The following is a 9211-nucleotide window of genomic DNA, read 5'->3' as shown; positions in this document are numbered from 1 at the left end:
CTGACGAGAGTCGTGAGGAGGCGCCCTCGCCAACCGCCGCGCTGAAGCCTGTTTCGATGCTAGCGTAGGTGGCGCTGTTCGCGGCAGGCGGGTTAGGCGAGCAGAGTAGACTGATGCCGCCGCCGCAGCTCCTCGTGTCAAGCGCAGTTTTTCTGGTGTGTTTCCGGCTTCGCTCGCTTCGCTCCTGATTGTCTGGCATGTTTGTGCGCAGCGATTCAACAGTGCCGTGAATGTGATTTGTGCGTCTAGAGCATGCCTGCAAAGAACGGCAGAACGTATTTTGTGCCCCTGTGCAAAGGGGGGTATAAGTCATGTGCCGAAACGGTTTCGCTGTTTCGTGCTCCCACAGACGCTCCTCGTCCAGAAGAATGGGCAAGGAACATAAAACGAGAGGACAAAGGGCTGGATGAGACAAGTGTGGTGTGTTCCTGTCATTTTGATGATCGCTATGCTCGAAGAACATTCGAGCATATCATTAATGGTGAGGTCGTCGAAATAGAGCGTGAACGGCCAGTGCTCACTGACGACGCCGTTCCCACAATATTCTTTGACGCGCCCGCCTATATGTCGAAGAGTGTCCCGAAAAAGAGAAGAGAGAGGAATCTCGCAGATAGTTCAAGTTAAAGATTATTGTTCTTCTAGTACAGACTAGAGACGTCCTCCCGGGCTAAAAGCTGCCGTCAGCAGCTTGACTGGACCCAGGAGGCGTTATACATGGCAGAACGAAAACAGTAACCTTTTTGGTACAAAAAAAAACTTAAGCAGAAATTTACTAACCACAAACTAAACATAAATTGAAAACTCGGAGACATGCTTATGACAGGGTATGTAAGAAACAACAAGACATTTTTGTACAAATAAAACAAAAAGGCAAAAAAGAAAACATGGTCATTTATATGCATCGTTATACATGAATATATATATGTGTGTGTTATAGGTTAACGAAATACATCTTCAACTGTTTACAAGAGAATTTATTAGCGTGAACATGATTATTTAGAATTTTCGGCAAATTGTGTTTAATAGATTGTAACTTATACTCGGTGCGAAAGCGCGGTACAAGCCAAGGTTCAGGGTTTCTGAAATGCACAGGTATGTCATGGTGCTGCAGGGTCGCTAGTGATGTAAGAAAATCTCTCCATTCTTTCCTTGCAAAATAAAATATTTGTAAAAGACGATATTCGTAGTATCGATCTACCCATATGATTTCGTATGTTTGTGACAATGTTTTTGTTGTTGATCGGGCTTCAATATTAGCAATGTGTCGGAAAAGCGCCTTTTTTAATGTAACTATTTTATTTATGTTAGTTCATGTTGTGGTTGCCCATACTAAACTGCAATAATTAAATTGCGAGGTGAACAATGCATGATCAATTTGTAGCTTGGCTTTTGTCGGCATGTAAGCTCTACAGCGAGATAATACACCGGCGACTGCAGAAAACTTGTTTCGAAGGTTATTAAAATGAGCATCCCAACTCAAATGACATGAAAATATTACTCCAAGTATTTTGTGTTCATTAAATAGTTCTATGTGTTTGCCTAAATAAGTGATTGAATGTTCCAACTGAAAAGGTTTGTTTCTGGCTCTGAAAAGAATAGCCTTCGTTTTAGTGGGGTTAATTCTGATCACATTTGAATGTGACCAATCAGATAGTTTCATTAGCAATGCATTACACCTGATAATTAGTTCGTTTGCGTCTTTTCCACAGAAGAGTATAGTACTATCATCCGCATATATAAAGAAATCAACTGTGGGATCTAGGGGATCTATATTTACTAAGTCATTAATATATTAGTTAAATAATAGTGGGCCCAAAACACTCCCTTGCGGCACTCCATTTTTAAGTGTCAAGAAAGAAGATAGGACGTTGTTAATACATACACACTGAGTTCTATTTCTGAGATATGATTCCATTAAAGTGAGTGGATGTCCGCGTACTCCATATATTGATAGTTTATATTTAAGAATGTCATGACTGATGCAATGAAATGCCTTGCTAAAATCAATGAAGAGCCCGAGGGCGAATTCTCCGTTGTCTATGCTTTGCACAATACTTTCCTTCAAGGATAAAAGGGCGGCTTCCGTAGATCTACCTTTTCTAAAACCAAACTGAGTCTGTTACTACATCATGTCTGTCCAGAAACTTTGTTAGGCGCGTAGCAATAATTTTTGTAGCACTTTGGAAAAAATGGGTAGGACAGATATTGGTCTATAATTAGAAACATTTATATCGCCATGTTTATATAGCACGGATACTTTAGCTCGTTTCATGCCGTCTGGGAAAGTCGCCGATTCTATAGCTAGATTGAATATATGGACCAACGTACGGATAAATGGCAAGTGATGTAAGACATATTTTATTGGCTTAATTTGTAATTGTCAATATCCAATGCATTGCCGTTATTAAGATTTTTTATTGTTGTAAACACCTCATGTTCGTCAGTTGGCTCCATAAATATAGTTTCTGAAACACATTTATCTAGTGAATACATGACTTGGGAGTCATTGGTGTGCGTAACGCTTGCATTCACAAAATGAGTATTGAAATGGTCTGCCAGTGCTTTACCGATCAATTCGCAATTTGCGTAGCTTATCGACTTGGGTACACTACTTTTAGTTTGACGACCTAAAACGTTATTTATTATTTTCCAAACCGCATCCGGACGTTTCTTGTTGATTTCGAAAAACAGACGTTGATAGAAATCTATTTTTGCCTGCCTTAGTATTTTATTTAGTTTATTTCTTTCGGTTTTGAATTCCTTAAGTTTAATTTCCGATCTGGAGTGCAAGAACGCATGATAAAGGCGGTTCTTTTTTATCATTTTGATGTGCTCACTCATAATCCACGGTTTTCGTATCGTTTTTGATTTCCTAACTTGCTTGAAGGGGAAATGCGCAGTGTAGATGCGCACAAATAGTGCAATAATAATATTTGGGGTTTTACGTGCCAAAACCACTTTCTGATTATGAGGCACGCCGTAGTGGAGGACTCCGGAAATTTTGACCACCTGGGGTTCTTTAACGTGCACCTAAATCTAAGCACACGGGTGTTTTCGCATTTCGCCCCCATCGAAATGCGGCCGCCGTGGCCGGGATTCGATCCCGCGACCTCGTGCTCAGCAGCCCAACACCATAGCCACTGAGCAAACACGGCGGGTCCAAATAGTGCAAGAAACTTGTTATACGCTTCATTAACATTTTTTTCTCTTAACACGGAATCCCAGTTTTGCGTACCTACAGCTAGACTTAATAAATCCAGTGCTTCGTTAGAAATGTGTTGGTAGGAAAGTAATTCAATGTTTTGTTTGATACTGTTATCTAATGCGTACCCTATAAAGACTGGACAGTGATCACTAATATCATTAGAAAGCGTACCCGCGGTGCAGACTGAGGTTTCTATATTTGTAATAAGAAGGTCGAGGGCAGATGAGGTAGATTGAGGAACCCTCGTTGGTGTAGTGATCAGATTGGTAAAGCCAAGTGATAGTAGTAGATTGTTTAAATCCTGCACATGCTTATTTTTATCTAAAATATTTATTAAATGAACAGAACTCCAGAAGCTTACCAAAACAATCAATGAAATTCTCAATACTTCCGCTCGGAGGGCGGTATATTACTGATAAGACCCTTTTCTCGTCCTTGACAGTTAACATCTCGCAGTCAAGACCTATGAATGTAAACTCTGGCATTAGTTCATAATGGTAATTATTTTTAGTATAAAGGTCAACGCCACCCCCTCGCCTATTCTGACGGTTAAGGTAAAAAGAAGTATATCCATCCAGGCCGACGACATCGTAGCTATTTTGAAACCAAGTTTCAGAAATCATGATGACGTCGAACTGGAAAGAAAATTGGTTGAGAAGACAAGAGATACTGTCCATAATAATAATAATAATATTTGGGGTTTTACGTGCCAAAACCACTTTCTGATTATGAGGCACGCCGTAGTGGAGGACTCCGGAAATTTTGACCACCTGGGGTTCTTTAACGTGCACCTAAATCTAAGCACACGGGTATTTTCGCATTTCGCCCCCATCGAAATGCGGCCGCCGTGGCCGGGATTGGATCCCGCGACCTCGTGCTCAGCAGCCCAACACCATAGCCACTGAGCAACCACGGCGGGTAAGAGATACTGTCACTTTTGTGAATAGCGGAACGGGAATTAAAATGCAAAACAGAGATAAGCTTGGTATCCTGTAGATTAACGTTTTGTGGTAGCGCAAATTCGAAATATTTCATTTTGAACAGAAAGTACAAGATTTAACACAACACTTGGCATATCTTCGAAAGGTCTTCGTGATGCTGTATTCTTACAATGGGTGTGTCGTCAGACTGCCTCGCGAATATCCTGCCATTATACGACCAGACGGACTTCCATCCATGGTCACGTTTTCTACCGATAGCATTTCCGAGTAGTTGCTTTAGGGTAGGGCATAGGTGCTCGTTACCCGCCGTGGTTGCTCAGTGGCTATGGTGTTGGGCTGCTGAGCACGAGGTCGCGGGATCGAATCCCGGCCACGGCGGCCGCATTTCGATGGGGGCGAAATGCGAAAACACCCGTGTGCTTAGATTTAGGTGCACGTTAAAGAACCCCAGGTGGTCGAAATTTCCGGAGTCCTCCACTACGGCGTGCCTCATAATCAGAAAGTGGTTTTGGCACGTAAAACCCCAAATATTATTATTATTTATTAGGTGCTCGTTCACGTAAATTTTGCGAGTGTTTTCATTTCCAATATCCTTGTCAGAAAGAGGTGCCCTCGTTGCCTTGTTAAGCACAGCATCGCGCTTGGTCCTGGATTTAAACTGCACAATGATATTCGATTTTTCTGGGTCTCGGGTGGGTACACGGTGATACATTTCAATGGCAGTCTCGACAATTTCTTCTTTGATAACTTTCCCGATCATCTGAACGGTGTCCAGCACATTCTCATTATCTTTTTTTTACGACGCCTTGTATTTCGAGATTTTTGTTTCTCGAGTACTGCTCCGAGTGCACAAAGCGTTTTTCAAGTTCTCGGGCCCTGCCTTCGAGGGCGTTGCATCTTTCTTGAAGCACTGTATTTTCATTTTCTAGCTTTCGTCTTGCAGTTTCTTCAGCATTCAGTCTTGTCTTCAGTTCTTCAACTGAGGCGTGACCAAACTCAATGCTCTGAATTCGATTTTTGTGCTCTATTTTCATTTCTCTAATCTCATTGCGCATGTCCCTTTCCAATGCCTCACGATACTGCTTTAGTTGATCCCTAAATTCCTGTTTCAGTTGAGTGAGTTCAGCTTTCATTTCCTCTTTTAGTTTAGCTATTTCCTTAGCCATACCTTATCAACAGAAAATATGCACTCCACAAAGCAAAGAAAAAAGCAAAGAAAACAAAGCAAGGAAACCCGGCGGCAGCGACGGTAAATTGTATGCAATAGTATCTTAAAACACCAACCTGCGGCAAAATGCAGACAGGCGTTCAGCGTTGTAGTAGATGCGTTGTCGCTGCTGCCAAGTGAATCGAACTCCCGCGAAGCACCCGTTTATGAAGCTTTGGCGCTGTGACGTCGCCGCCGATGCCGCAGTTGATTGGCTCAGCTAACAGTCGTGCTTTACCAGGAAAATCGCTGCCGTGTCTGCCACGTCACGTCACGCCACGCTCCGGACACGCTTGCAGAACGAACTGGTGGGGGACACAACTTGCAGCTTCTGGGACAGGGGAGTCTGCGGCAAAATGCAGACAGGCGTTCAGCGTTGTAGTAGATGCGTTGTCGCTGCTTCGGTGTTGTCGCTACGCCCCAACACCGAAGCGCAGAGCGGGAAACCACCTCCTGGAAGACGGCAACGCTCAGGAACACAGCAACGTAAGCTTCTCAGAGGCAAGACCACACCCATTCAGCGACATTCTACTGCCTTCTGTCTGCTGCAGCCGAATTGTGCTAGAAAATGAGCCTGCAACGTTATCCTTTGGATGGCACTGCAGCTCTGGGGTAGAAAATTTGTAGGTCAGTAAGCATGTTGCTTTCATGCCGTGTTCAGAGGTCGCTTGTGCTGAGACGAGTGCGTACCGTTGCTGTGTGTTCTGTAGGAACGTAAAAGTTGAAGAATTTTGTGTCAAGACGCCTGACAACGCCGCAGCGGCATTGACAAAGGTCGATATCTTAATACCTTGCCCAGGATTTGAAATCCACCCAATCCAGCCAGGAAAGTGCGTTGAGTTTCGAGGCAAGCACTTTGCAAGAAACTGCCTCGGGAGATCAACTGACGGCAAACTCTGCGATGCAAGTACACGCAGAAGCTGGCACTAAACAGAACATATCGGCTTAAGAAAAAGCCGAGTATATCTCACAAACAACGAAGTGCCAGGAAGGCCCTCCAATTGCTGCGCGCACGGAGAAAGCTGGCAAACGCCGAGAAAAGTGTCGCAGAGCTTCGGGTGATCAACGAATCTATTTCCAGCTCTGTCGTGGAAACAAAGATAAACGGGCTTACACCAAAGCAGCGCCTTGCTGTTAAAACGTGTTTTGATGCAGCCCGCAGAAAGTCGAGCCGCGGCATGCGGTACGACAAATTATGGATATTGGAATGCATCCTTATGCGCATGAGGAGCCCCAAGCTCTATGAGCACATCAGGCGGCACGAAATAATGGCTCTGCCTAGCAAATCGTGCCTGGATAAACATATACAAAGTTTCAAAAGTGCAGTTGGGTTAAGTACCAGCATTCTCTCAGGTGTGCAGGAGAAGACCTAGGACATGGGTCAGTTCAGTCGCCATGGTGGACTTGTCTTCGATGAAATTAAGCTTTCGGAAAACATCAGTGTGAGACCATCTGTCGAGCTTACTGGTTTTGTAGACCTTGGACCAATTACTGACGGCACAACAGAAACGGCAAGTGACCATGGCCTTGTCGTCATGTTCCAGCCATTCCAAGGTAAGTTATTCAAATTGAACGGTTGCAACGCTAAAATGCCTGCGAAGATTTCAACATGCAGTTTTATGCTGTTATTTTGTTAGTGATGTTAGTCATTGCTTTTATACTAAAAGTGGCTTATGTTGTGAAAGTACTTCGCCTTGAAATTCATACAGCTACCTATGTAGTGTTTTCTGTACGGCTCATCATATAGTGCTTCATCTTTGCAGTAACATGGACACAAATACTTGGCGTGTTCGCCGCCCGCGGGAATGTTAAGGCACCGGTGCTTTCAAAGGTTTTGCTGGAGGCCACAATCCTCGCTGAAAAAGCAGGCCTGTTCGTCCACTTCTGGACTAGCGATGGTGCTTCGTGGAATCGTTGCCTGTGGAGGCTATTTGGCATACAGGTACATACTTTTTATCTGACAAGATTTTTGGTCGCTAGATTTCTTTAGCTATTAACAAGTTGCTAATCTGAGTCTGCATTGTACCCACGATATTGTCTATTGTGTTAATCAAAGTGCATTTTCATCTTTCCAGCCTCAGCCTAGGAAATCAAGTGCAAGGTTGAACATCCCGTGAACAAAACAAAGAAAAGAACTTTCATTTCATTTCTGATTTTCCTCACATCGTAAAATGTATACGGAACGCATTTACTTCTAAGGGAGTCCAGATCCCAGGTGGTAATGCGCACGTCGGCGTTATCAAAGAAGCGTGCAATTTTGATAAAGACGCGCTTACATTGAAAAATATGCCACATTTAACTTTATCCCATTTGCAGCCGAATGCATTTGACAAAATACGTGTCTACCTAGCCTTCCAACTGTTCAGTGAGAGGTTTTGAAAGGACTTTTTTTTTACAAGGAAAAGCTAGGCAAAATTTTCCGTACATTTGAGCCAACAGAACAATTTGTGAAGCTCATCGAACGCTTGATATTTGTCATTCCATCAAGGGTGCCCTGCAAAGGGCTTCGCCCAGAGTCAGCAAGTACGAGCTTTCTAGAAGAATTTCTAACCTTCTTGAATGAATGGGAACGGTATGCCGCTTAGCACGGTGGTGGATTTCTCAGTGCAGGGACTGCCCTCGGCTTCGTGTGACGCTGAAGAGCACACTGTCACTTGTGAATTATGTGACATCATCACTAAAATACAAATATATCCTGGCAGCCAATTTGAGCCAAGAAAAATTAGATAATTTATTTGGAATTGTAAGACAATAATTCGGCTGCAATGACCACCCCTCTCCAGAGCAGTTTTTGCTTATAGTAAATAACCTTGTCTTCTACAATTTGGCAAGGCCACCAAAAAATTAAAATTCACCAGCTGAGGTTGTGAGTTCTCTTTTGCAGCGCTATGATGCAAGGAAAGAAAAGGCAGCACTGATAGCAAGCCTAATTGATCATTGATTGACGAGGGAATTCTCGCACATGCTTCAGCAGTGCTGCAAGAGCGGGATAGCATGTCTGACCACAACGGCTGTGTAGAAAAGAAAAGCAACAACCGACCCATTTTTCATGTCGCCGACTACGTTGTCAGGAAATCACTGAAAAGAATCCCATGCCCCACATGTGCATCTGCCTTGGCTATTTTGCCCCTTCAGGCTGATAAACATGAGAATGCCTCACTGACGAGGCAGGCTGACCATGGAGGGTTGGTGTACGCTTCAAAGCACATTGAAGTGCTAATAACTAAACTATAAAATGCATCCACTGCCTTTCTCAGCAGAAACGAGCTGCATGCGGGGAGCATGATGTCGTTTTTACATTTTCTACGAGGACGTGAACTCCAAGAAGTCGGCTGCAGCGAGCACTTTCGCGCTCTTACAGGGGATGTGATTACGTTTTATGTATCAACTAGGTTGCATTTTTTTACTTAGGCTTATCGCGAGAAGCAAAAGCTGCTCAAACTGAGGCGATGTCAGTGAAACTACTTCAGTGAAATGTTCCTGTAAATAAACATTGTGTTAATGTATTCTGTTCCCTTATTTAAGTTATTACATTAATGCATTCGGGCCTGTAACGACCATGCGCGAATGGTGCCTTCCACACGTGAGGCCGTAATTTCGCTCGGTCGTCATACGAGACACGCTCAATCTCTTGGATGACGAGCCTTTCTTGTTTCTCCGCATGTCGTGTTGTACTCGTTCATTCCCCTTCGTCGCTGTGTTGTTGGGCAGTTTTTCCTTGTTCCTTTTTCCGCGAAAATGGGTCAACGAACGCATAAACAAGCAAAAATATAACTGCTCATGGCTTCAACAGTCTGTGTCCACCTGAAGCAGTAGCTTCGAAAGTGGTTTGCCGAGAATTCCGCTGCTGACCTACGT

The 9211-nt window shown here is 43.7% G+C and overlaps 1 pseudogene; it reads left to right on the top strand.

The window, feature by feature from the left end:
* Positions 1-252: 252 nt before the first annotated feature.
* Positions 253-8812, top strand: LOC142584112 (uncharacterized; annotated as a pseudogene).
* The last annotated feature ends 399 nt before the right edge of the window (positions 8813-9211 follow it).

Source organism: Dermacentor variabilis, chromosome 6, assembly GCF_050947875.1.
Source record: "Dermacentor variabilis isolate Ectoservices chromosome 6, ASM5094787v1, whole genome shotgun sequence".
NCBI lineage: Eukaryota > Metazoa > Arthropoda > Arachnida > Ixodida > Ixodidae > Dermacentor > Dermacentor variabilis.
Note: the sequence above shows the minus strand (reverse complement) of the source record. Positions and strands in the feature narration are given on the sequence as shown.